At 44.9% G+C, this 12,187-nt stretch overlaps 1 long non-coding RNA gene across 1 annotated transcript in view; it reads right to left on the reverse strand.

Annotated features, from left to right (window-relative positions):
• Positions 1–6,314: 6,314 nt before the first annotated feature.
• Positions 6,315–12,187, reverse strand: part of LOC138114587 (uncharacterized) — a 35,866-nt gene continuing 29,993 nt past the window's right edge. The window contains exon 7 of the long non-coding RNA XR_011152680.1: positions 6,315–7,031. This is a non-coding gene — a long non-coding RNA (uncharacterized lncRNA). The remainder of the gene's footprint in view (positions 7,032–12,187) is intronic.

Consider the following 12,187-nt stretch of genomic DNA (forward strand, 5'->3'; position numbering starts at 1 on the left):
TCACCTCCAAAGCCAGTGTCTGGATAATGAGCTTGAAATCAGCAAACAGAAGAAAATCAAACTCATTCCAGGCTCTGCCTTTCCTTGCCACCATGCACCATCCCAGCTGCTTCCAGTTCCTCAACAGCATCTTCCATCTTGAGACATTTGAGACAGCATTTCCCTTCATCTCAAAAAGCAGCATGTGGGGCAGAGAGACAACGAAGCTCTGGTATCTCAGAGCCTCATCTCTGCTTTGTGTATTTCTGTGCAGTGCCAAAAACCATCGGGATGGGCAGCCCTGGGGTACCACTATCTCCAGCCCTGCCTCTTCTCCCTGACCACAGGCAAATGCAGCTCTACGTTGGACCAGGATCTTGTACCAGCTTCCAACGTCATTTGTTCCATCACCTGGACCTGTTGTTTTCAAATGAAGGGGCCAAGGGATATATTTGTTGATGGTATGTATGTTGGTTACTACCAGGACTGCGGTTTTAAGGATTTTCCACATATCGTGTGTCCTGTGTCCGTCCACGTTGCAGTGCAGTGACCCAGACACAACACTGACAGCTGCAGGGTAAATAAATAAAAACAGAGTATTTTGATCTTGGAAAGGGAGGTGGTTTGGAGGGAAAGGGGGGGGGCACAGTGTCAGCAGCCAGAACAGGGTGGCCACAGCTGTGATGGGAACAGATGCGGCACAGGGAGCGGGAGCAGGGAATAAAGTTCTGCAAATGCAAGCAATGCTGGAGAGTCTTTGAGAATGGCATGCATATTTGGGACAGGTGGGAAGTGTTTACATTGAAATAAGAAGGATGATGGCCTGGCAGAATGCTGGTCATGTTACCTGTGACCCAAACTGACCGGCCACAGCTCTCATGGGCCCAGAACATCTGAGACCACCATTTCTTTGTCACAGCAGAGCCCACTGAATGCCTGTAGGGTCCCGTGCAGTGGTAGGGCTGCTGCTGCTTGTAGGTGTTTTGTCCCTCTCACAAGCAAGCTGATGTTGCCTCTAAGCCAGCCTTTATCCCAGCCTAGCTTGTGGTGGGTCTCTGTGGAAGACTTGAACCAGGCAGGTACAAGGCAACATCAAGACCTGAGCCTGCAAACCTGCCAGTGTGGTCTCCAGCACAGCTGGAGCACAGCTGGCAGTGCCCAAAGACATATATCTGACTCACCCCAAACAGCAGCTCTGCCGTGGCTGGGTCCCAAGCTGGTTACATTGGTTTACTGGCTTTGGTGCTTGGTTTTTGTTTTGGTTGTTTTGCTTGTGTTTTTTTGGTTGGTTGTTTTTTTGTAAGTCTAGCAGAAGTTATTTCTCAACCAATGTTTAAATGACGAGACAACCAGAGTTGCATACCTTTCAAACTCTCAGAAGCAGCCCAGCTGCCAGGAGGAGCTCAGTGAGGCTCTTGCAAAGCAGGTATCCTGCTGCTGGCTGCTGCCTGACTGAAGTGCCATCTGGGTACAAAGCAGGTGTGCTCTCTCTGCTGATGGTCATTAAAGACAGAGGTTGTGGGGCTTGTTGCAGAGGATCTTTGCAATGCTTCACTGAATTTCGTCCATCCAAAAGACTCATCACAACAAATTATGTGAACAAAATCCTTCTTTTCTTCTGGCCCTTCAGAGTCCTTCCATAAAACATTAAGGGCTGGGTTTTTCAAGAACCCTAGAGGCACATGTGTCCCCATTTAAAATTAGTGGAGGGCTGGGAACCCATCTCCCTAAGGTGCTCTTGAAATCCCAGCTAAAGGGGTTGAGCTGAGCCCAGTAAAGGCAGACAGCATGGCTCTGTCACACCTGCATTACACAAGGGTGGCAAGGAGACTTGTCCAAGGTCATTTTATGCAGTGCACTGAAGAGTAGAGGCCAGAGGATCCATCTCCTAAGCCTCCAGTCTGCCTCCAAGCTTCCCTTTTGCTCCTGGCTGCTTGCTGACTTATGTGACCCACAGGAGAAGAAATCCTCCTGACTGCAGCTATGTCACAGGAGGATGCTCAAAGGCAGCTTGCAAGAAAGTTTGAGCATTTCCACTCAAGCTTCAGAAAGGCTCACAAACACAAAGTCATGTTGAGAGACATTCCCTGCATTTATTCACACCCTAGCCCCTAGATAAAAATAGCTTTGTATGTTAAGTTTAGGACCAGTGGATAGCAAGGGATTATCACAAAAGGGCAGCAAGGCAGTCAAAAAGAGCCTGAGGGACATTTTGTACAATTTCCATGAAGAGAATAATTAATTCAAACTGTGTACAGACAGCTCTGGGAGTGTCCACTCTGGAGATGTTCAAAGAGTCCTTTGCAGCTTTGGGCTCACCTTAAATTGTGTCCTAAAAAACCACTTCAGCTATGCATTTCTTTTCAGTTATACAGAGTGCTTGAATGCCAAGGGGATCAGAGAAAACTTTGTTATTAAAGAGCTGCAAGACTTTAACAAGGTACACAGTCATTAGAAAGTTGTTGAGTCATGAAAATACTCTCAATAATTTGAAATTAATGTTTAGTGTGTGCTGTACTATAAAAATGCTTAGATGTTGTGGCCATGGATACTAAAGAAAAGCCTTAAGGCCATGACTACGCGAGCAAGTTACCGCAAGGTGAGCGAGGGTGTAATTTCAGAGCACACCACTTACAATAAGGTAACTTCCCTTTTTCCAGCTCTTGTCCTGGGACCAGGGGAGGTGGTTAAGTCCTTGCTGAACATGGCACAGGCTGCCTTTTGAAGGCTGTTGGCTGAGGGTGTGCACGTGGCTGGCTACAGCAGAACAGATAAGGTGCAGTAAATCTGTGCAATAACTGATCTAATCTTTTAGTAACTTTGCTCTCCAGCACAGATGCAAGGATGGATGGATGATGTGTAGCAGCCAATGCCATAGGAATGGACACAATCAGATAATTAAGAAGGTAAATAGAAACAGCTGGAACTTAAAGTGATGATTCTGTTTCATAAGAACAAATATATATATTAATAAATGCTTGCAAATAACAAGCAGGGCTCTAGTTTTCCTATACCAGTGGCTCTCTTGACAAGGCAGGGAAAAATGACAAACTAACAAGTGTTTCCTTCCCTCCTTTCTTTTCCAGAAAAACACAATTATCTGAATTCAGACTGCTTCTGGTAATCTGTCCTTTCTTTTCCATCTTTGGCAAAGCAAAGTTCCAGGGTATCCGGGAGATTTTTATCTTCAACACAGTAATGATCATTGCTTCTTTCTTTTCTTCTCATGTCAGTGTCTCAAGAGTTAAACTACCTGGAAGAAGGGGATTTTAGTAGAAGATCTGGAGTGGTGAACATTATCAGCAGTGTTAATCTGTCACATCTTTCCTGGACTGTACATACCACACTCCATCACTCTGGCATGTCATGGCCTGCGTTGTTACAAGATGTGCTGAAGCTGTAGCCAGCCAGAGTTTGGCATCTCAGTGAACCTTCTGATCCAAGAAAATACAGGAAGGAGAAAATAATAGTGCCATTTTCAAAAAGAAAAAACCCTACACAGACCAACCCACCTTATAAAAATCAACCAAAACTAACTCCTAGACTTCTAAGCAAGTACTAAAATAGAATTTTTCAAACACAACTTTAGAACAAACCAGTTTGAATTAAAGGTGAGCTAGACCCTTGCACATCACTAAGAGATGCCAGATGGCTCAAAATCTAGAGGTTTTCTCTGTCATTTTTCTCTCATATTCAGACACATACAAACTAAAAAAATATATAAAGTATTTGTTTTCCTGGTTCCCATTTCCCACTTCTGGAAAGAACCCGGCCAGCAGCCAGGCTGGCCTGAAAACATCCCATGTTATCTGAGCTTGGAAATGCAGCAGACTCAAGCTGGAGCAGTTCTTGGAGTTGACTTGGAGAGCCCACACCCCAGTGCAGACACTGGACTGCAGACACCAGATGAGAGGGAAGGCTCTTGGCACTTTTGTTGTTGTTGAGCTCCTGGAAAGGAGCTAGTGAGAGGAAAAATGTTCTGGATAGCATAAAAAAACTCTCACCGGAATGGATGATCTCACTTGTCCACACACACACACCCAGATGCACAAATATATATAATTAACTGGAAAATACTGTGTGGTACAAAGGTTTCTTCAGCTTGGGATCATCACAGTTGGGCTAGTTAAGGTTGGTAGAGCCATAACAAAGATTACTTCCCACACATCTCCTGCTAAGAGCCCTTCTACCACATCACAGCATTTTAGTAGGCATTTATATCTGTTGATAGGTTCCTCTATGCTTTTCACACAGAGAAAACTAGGCATGTGATACAATTATTAAATGTACGTGTAATAGCCCATCTAGTCATCAGTAGAACAGATGGGCTCTATGTACACACATGCTCTTATGTAGACAGACTGTGGACCCCTTTAAATGGTCACAGGGGTGTATAAGGGACAGGACACAAAGAGACTGTGCTGTTTGAATACCATGAAGAATAAAAACAAAAGAAGGAATAAAATCAAAAGAAGGAATGAAACCAAAAGCTACTGAAGGCAGATCCACAGGTTTTGCCCCTGTGCATGGCATCTGTGGAGGAACAAAGGGAGGGCCACTGGTGGTACTGTGGGATTTTGGGGTTTCTTAAGCAGCCCCATGACACCCTGGACACAGTTCCAAAAAGCAGCTCAACTTACAGACACAAGTTAAGGTCACAAAACATCTTCTGCACCTCTTTCCCCATTTCCTAGACAGTGTGTTCTAAGGGACACAGCAGAGTGCTCCTCAGAGCATGGCTGAGACCTTCCCAGCTCACCAAAGCAGCAAAAGCATTGCCATGCATTGCTGGGCTGCCATATTACATGACAAACAAGTCCTTGCTCTATTCTGTTCCAAAGATGTTATACACATGTACACATATATATACACAAATATATATATATATATATTTTTTTTTTTTAAATCTGGGCTTGTTTTTATTTAAATGAAACACATATGCCTCTGTTTTGTTGTTTGGTTGAGGGGTTTGGGTTTTTCTGCTGTTTTGTTTTCTATGGGAGGGGGCAATTTGTTTAGGTTTTTGTTTTGTTTTAGGAAAAGCTATTAAGCATTCCCACATACTTTCCACTCACGCTGAAGATGAAATTGTGTCCTTGAATACAGCTAGTGGTTTCCACCTCGGAGGTGCACGTGGGCATCCTCAGCTCTGTCCAGGCCATTCTTCATCCTCAGGAGCTACAGCATGAGAGCAAAATCAAACCTTTTCCTTGCAAAAATCCCACACAACATCTCTTAGAACTTTGCAAGAACCAAAACTATCTTCATAAAACAAGGAACGAGAGGGAGAGCAAGAAAGGAGCTGTGTTACCTCCGCTTTGATAACTCCAGAAGCCACTTCATGCTTGTAGCATTAACTGGAAACAGTTTACTGCTTCCACTGTCCTGCTAGAGCAGGAACTGTTGTTTGTCTCATGCTGAAGAAATAGGACAGTGTTTCTCAGCAGGAAGGCCTGTCTGGATCCCAGGCAAAGAGGGCTCAGGAACACCAGCCCTCAAATGACCCAACCACTCGCTCATCCTGACCCTTCACACATTGAAGAAAACTCACCACCACAGCTGCAGATTTCCATCCAGCTTCCCCACAAAGCAGTTAACGTAATCCCTAAGCACAGATACTAATGTGAGAAGCCAAGAACGGTTATTTTTTAGGTAACAAGAATGCCCCAAATTTCACTGGTGTTACATAACTTTTAGCTTCTTGTTCCAAGCCCCAAGCTACTGAAAAGCTTCTCTGTTTTTTAAGACTACAGGTCATTCCTTTCTCTGTGTCCAAGCTGCTCTTCCAATATATTTTTAAACTGTATGCTTGTTTCCAGTGAGTGGACTCCAAGTGACAGGAAAAACTCTGTAAGAGAGATTGTCTTCTTGCCTATAAATCTTAATTTGAAAGGAGACAGTATTTTTGGAATGCAAGGCCTAAGGTTTTTTCTCTGCAATATTTTTCTTCTGCCACTTACACAAACACTTTGCCTCTAGAAGGAAGTTGCTTGATCAACTCTAAACTGAAGCAGGAGGCACAAGGCAAAAATCTCTTGTCTAACCCACATTTCTTGGATGGAGGAGGTATTTTCTTTTAGACTGTTCAGGACTTTATTCCTTTGTCTACATCCAGGTGTGCAGGATTTCTTTTAGGGATGCTACATCCCCCTAAGTACAATACAGCACAAACTTTTGGTTGTCTGGTCTCACTCTAAAATGCCCTAGGATGTCAGTGCTTCACCTAATCCTAAATCAGGAGCAATGGCCCTCACGGTACAGACAACTCAGAGACGCTTTGAGGTTCATGTATCCATTTTAAGAGTCTTGACCAAAACATTATTTATTACAGGTTACTCAACAACAGCAACAAATATAAACTTGCAAGAATGGATTGGGAGTGTCAAAGGCAGAAAAGTTCTACCCCAAAGGCTTGTTCTTTACACAAACTCGACGGAAAGAAACAGCACAACACAATGATGAGAAGCTCAGAAAATGGCTTAACATCTCAGACAGTGGACAGATTTCAGATGGGTGAAAACATACTCCTAAAGCCAGCTTCTGACCCTGATGGCTTCTTGCCTCCATCCCCTGATTTATATACTGCTGCTCTGATGGACTGGCTGTTAGAACTCCTGCTGAATGCCGTGCCTGTCACCAGGATCTGGAAGCAGCCCAGAACTGGAGAACAGCTAGCAGGCCCCCAGCCACACAGTTAAAAGCCACTTTAAATCTCCCCTCTTTTTCGAAGCCTGGTGCAGTGGGCTTTTCTTTGCTGAGGGACCCAACTTACCCCCAGCACAGTAGGTGATATCATGGTCTCATGCTTGGGCAAAGGAGATACCAAGATATTTGGGGACTTTGTGTGTAACTGATGGTAGCTCTGACTTCCTAGAGAGAGGAGATACAATCTTTGCTCAGCACTGTGCCCAGCTGGTTGCACTGACCACACTGAGGCACACTTCCAGGTGTACAGTTCATTATAAGATGAAGAGGGATATATAAAAATTCAAGATGGAGCACTGACTTGATAGCTGGATGTTCCTTTCTCAACCCCAGAAACAGCAGAAGACCTGGAAGACACAGAGACAAGTACAGAACAAATCAGCTTTCTCATCTGTTGATGCTTTACATGGCCATGGCCAACACAAAGACAGAGAGAGGGATTCAGCTTGCCTTACAGCCCAGGATCTCCATCCAACATGAGCACTCTGGGCTCGTGTCACAGCTGCCAGAAAAAAACTGGCATATTTTTGGGGAAGATTAGCCAGGCTTGTGTGGGCTGTCAGGTTAAAGTGACTCAGCCCCTAGACACACCTCTTGCTTTTTGCTTGTTAGAAGGGGTGTCTAGACAGCTCAGGTGTAGGCGTTGCCGTGTCCACATTCAGTGGGATTAATCCCCGTTGGAGGACCACAGGCTGTGCCAAGGCAGCCCTCTGACACCACCTTGGTAAGCAGGGCAGAGGGCTGCAAACAGGCAGCCCTGTCCATGACGATTTAGTGGCCTCACTCCTGGATGAGTTGCACAGCCACATGTGGCTGCAAGCAAAAAACAGTGCCCAAAGCCCAGCTCTCCTCTTCTCCTGGGGTGATTTGGTAACCAAGTTGTTCCCCTCTGGGAGCTCTGCAGGGGCAGCAAGAAGCCACACAAAAAGGAGGGCCAGTGATGATGAAACCCCCAATTAACCTGCCTGATGGATGGGCTTCTCCAAGCAACTCCCAGCATCTGGGTGAAAACAGGAATGCAGTCCTTGCTGCCCCTGGTCTCCAAGGGGACACCCCCAGTGTGTACACAACAGGACCATCAGGTAGCTGTTTCTGTTTCATTGATCATCACAACCTTTTATTCCTGGCACAGGGCATGGATAGATGAATGAGACTGATATGAGAAATGGCACCACCCTGCTGTAATGGAGCTAATTCTTCAGTGTCATTCTCCAAAACTATGTGTCCACATACACACCTCACTGCCCTGTGTTTCAGTATCTCTCGGTTGTACCAGCACTGCTTACCTTAAAAGGCATCTTTTAATTTTTTTTTAAATTAATTTTCACTACTTGTGGTCCAATCTTAGTGATGTCCACCTAGCAAAGGTAGGTAGCAAAGGGTATCAGTTACCATGTTTATTTTTGGGTGTGGACTCAAACAGTTTGACTGGATAGTGGTAAGTGAATAGTTTCCATAAAAATGTCTAAATGCAAACAGAAAATTGGAGTCCAGCCCTCCTTCCATTTGCAGTCAATTCCTTCAACAGCCAGGTCCCAATAGTAACTCAAGATATTTCCAGTGAGAGAATAAGCGAGGTATGGAAGATCCTGCAGACACATTGCCTGTTTTAAATGCAAAAAGGACTCCAAAGAGATGATTTAACAAATGAGATTTAGTGCCTCACACAGCCAGCATTCATGTGAAGAACTTTACTTTCTATGAACCAGGTACAGTGATTTCACTGAGTGTCACAGTGCTCTTGTCTGATGCCCAGTAGGTTTCCAGTTGTCCAAACCTTGGGAAGCACTGTTAAACAGCTCATTTTAGTCTTGCCACATATATCAAAGTTCAAATAGCTGGACCTCTGTTGGTACCCAAGCCTATGATGATGACCATGAACTTAATCAATCAAAGGACTTTTCAACCACTTCCCAGAGGCACGAAGAAAGGGCAGCCCTGGAAGCCAAGGAACAATGAATACACTCACAAGTAGATATAGAGGGACTTGTGCAGAAATATCTGCATGTGCATGTGTGAGAGGAAAAGACAAGATGAACTAATCCCTCTCCACGGGGCTATGTCTTTGCTCTTTCAGACTAGCACATGTCTCCTTTGTTTTTGATAATAAGAGGTAATTATATCTGAAATGTTGAACTGTAAATCCATCATGTAATTAAGAGAATTCAAACTGCACAGAACTATGGGAATATTTAAGGATGGATTAGGGACAGGGACTCCGAGAATCACACTCTGTGTTTTCCATTCCTTGACTCAAAGACTCAGGCAGTTTGCTGCTTTCCCCAGGGACTTTCTATCTCCCCACCACAAGATAAGGGAACCACATGCTGATTCCAGGGAGAATCACTAGTGTACTGTGGTGGAACAAAACAGCCTTCAGACAGGGGTTTATGGCTTGTGTTTCCTTTAATTTTTTTTGACCCTCCTTATCACTAAACAAAAGCTTGTGGTCTTTCCTTGATAATCACATTTAAGCTCTTATAAAACCACATGCCTGGATAAAGCAAGTCTTATGCAACTCAGATGAAGCTTTTTTTCCCCAGTGCAATTATTATTGAAGAAATCTATCATATTTTACAGCAAAGCCTAAAAGGCAAAGTGCTCAATTAAAAATACAGATGAAGCATATTTCCACATCCTCCCACCCTCTACCGCTTATATTTGCAAACAAAAGAAGGAAGAAGAAAGGAGTGCTAAAAAAGGAGACTCATTCTTTCCTCATAGGATCACCAGTGACACTCACCTCCCATGGGCAGTGCAGGAGGGAGTGCCTGGGCTTATCCCACAGTACTGTGTGGAAGCCTCTCCAGGGCAATGCTGGAGCCATGGTGCTGGTGAAAAAGAAGGGATTCAAGCCACAGAGGCCTTAAATGCAGGGTTTGATGTCCTTCACATCTCTCTATATTGGTGTCTGCTGGCCAAGCTCAGGCCCAAGGCATCAGTCCTTGTTTAGAGTGAGCCTGGCCTTGCTGCTGCTGGGAAGGTGCACATCTATGTACAGCTGGCCTGGGCTGCCACACCAGAAGAGTTCTTCCTTATAGAAAAGGAAGGCAAGGGTGGTTTGAGCACAGCCTCAGACATGGGCATCACCAGAAGAACAAGGGCAGACATCAGGAACTAGAGACTGCTTGGGTTCTGCTGGGTCTATTTTGTTCTTGGTGTCCAGGTGAACTGTATCTGACACTACGAGCAGAGGCAAGAGTCCTTTGCACCTTTCTCTCCAACAGTTCTTTCCAAACATGAACAGAGAGTGATTTTTTGGGGGTGATCTTTGGGCAAGGAATGCCATTACTTACACCACAGTCACTTGGGATAATATTTATTACCGATAGGCTTTTGTGGGGCAAGCTCAGGCAAGGGAGATCAAATCACTGCTTCAGGGCAGCCCTTGACTTATAACTGCAGAAATGCCAACACCACAAAAAGTTAAATGCAAAATGGAATATGAGTGTACAGGGCTTGACTCAGAAACGGTAAGATTTGGTGAGGTACTTTTATTTTACTTTGGGGTGTACATGGGTCATATTCTACATAAGTGTAAGGGCTAGAAACACATTTTGGGTTGTTTGGGGGAGTTTGGTGGTTGGTTGGTTGTTTTTTCTGGGAATTAAATTTCTTAGATGTTAACAGATTTTTTTTTTTTATAAAAGCATCACAGTGCAAAATTCAGAATAAAATTATGAGAACTGGCTACACAGTAACTACTACTTTCACTTCTGCATCCAGCATTGTAAAAACGTTGATTAAAAGCACAACTTTCTTCCACTCACTACATTTGGATCATTAAACAACCCAAATACCTTCATATTTTGAGTATCATCCAATATTAGTTGAAATCTTTTGACTGGCCTAGATTTGTTTCCTTGCTGGAATAAGTGAGACAAGTACTCCACCCTTTCTTTTAAATAGACTTAAGGTGTACCATGGAAGTTACTTGGAACAGGGTGCAGGGACCATCAGGAAAGGATTAACTGTAACAAAATCTTTGTGAGGTTAAAAACTGGGCAAGCTGGTAATTTAAACTCTGCGATGGGTCATTTGCCTGCAACAAACCAGCTTCCCAAAAACCAGCCTAATTACATGTGTCTACCTTAAAGGTGTTGCATGAGGCTTTCTGTTGTTACTGGAAGATGCCTCTATGGAAATGCCCCCATAAAGCTTTTAAGGAGCCACCAACTCGGACAGAGCGGACGGGTGGACTGCAGACTGGGATTTATTTAGTGAGAGGCGTGAAAAGCCAGCAATCCGGCCCAGCATTCCCTGGATTTCGTCTCTGGCACAGGAAGGGCTTGCATGTTTCCCGCTTGTGGCTTCTATTTTAGCCCGTATTCATTGCTGGGATGCTTGGACACAGCTGTGCTGGTTCATTAACTGCCCAGCATGTCACTCAGCCCAAGCAAATGGCTTTGGGGTAGTGTTTTCCAATGACTCAAAGGGAGGGTAGACCTTTCTATGAGGAAAGGAAGGTGTTGGTCTAGGAGATATTTGATAATCTCCTGAGGTACATTTAAAATGAGGAAAAAAGAAGACTCAGGCAGGAGCAAGGCAGATTCCCACAGCAAAAAGGCTGGGACTCAAATGAACATTTCAGGAATAATCCTCAGCCACCGAGAAACCCTAATGAGACATGAACCAAGACCATGAAGTGATCAATGAACCAATATCTCCCTTTGTGTTACAACCAGTATCTGTAATAGAGAGCTCACTGCTCCTGTGGCTTTCCCTGTAGGCTCAGGAGTGAACAGTTTGAGGGTACTAACTGGACACCAAGAATGAGAGAAATGGATCTACAGTATCCCCACCCTTTTCTGGTCATTACGTCCTGCTCTCAGGCAAGAGCCATTCACAAAATTAGAGCATGCTCAAGCCTTGCCCTTGGGTGCTTCAGTCTGGAAGGTGCCCTGCCCTGTTCCAGAAGCTGTGTCACGGACGTGCTGAGCTGTGCAGCTGCTAGCTGGGTGCAGTTTCCAAAGAAACAGGGTCCACATCCTGCTGCAAGTGACTCATGCTGAGATTATCCCACTCAGGAAGAGACAGAAGGAGCTGTCCCACCTCTTCCTCTAGGGAAGATTTTGCAGCATGGAGGAGCAAAGCAGGTGCTGCAAGTGGGGAGGTTTGGGGCTTTTTTGTGCAGAAGAAAAGAGACAGCCCCCAAGGAAGATGTTGTCTGCCAGCCCACGCTGTGGCATCCATCACAGTGACAGCCCTTGGCCACGGGCAGTCTGGAAGAAGCATCCCCGGTATGCTGGCACGCCTCCGCTCCTTCCCCCAGCCTGGCTGTAACCCCTGCACTGCCCTGTCTCCGTGCTCCTGCCTCCCCATGGGCATTAGGACAATGCCCTGGGACTGCTTGCTTCATCCTTTCCATGGCTAGTCTCTGGAAGGCCCCTAAGGGCCCAGGTAGATTTAGGGGCTGTGGATACTTGGCTTTAAAGGCAGGAAATCCACATGACAACATGACAAGCACAAAGTCCCTGTGACTATTGCCATGCTGGTACTAACC

This window comes from Aphelocoma coerulescens, chromosome 9 (assembly GCF_041296385.1).
Source record: "Aphelocoma coerulescens isolate FSJ_1873_10779 chromosome 9, UR_Acoe_1.0, whole genome shotgun sequence".
Lineage (NCBI taxonomy): Eukaryota > Metazoa > Chordata > Aves > Passeriformes > Corvidae > Aphelocoma > Aphelocoma coerulescens.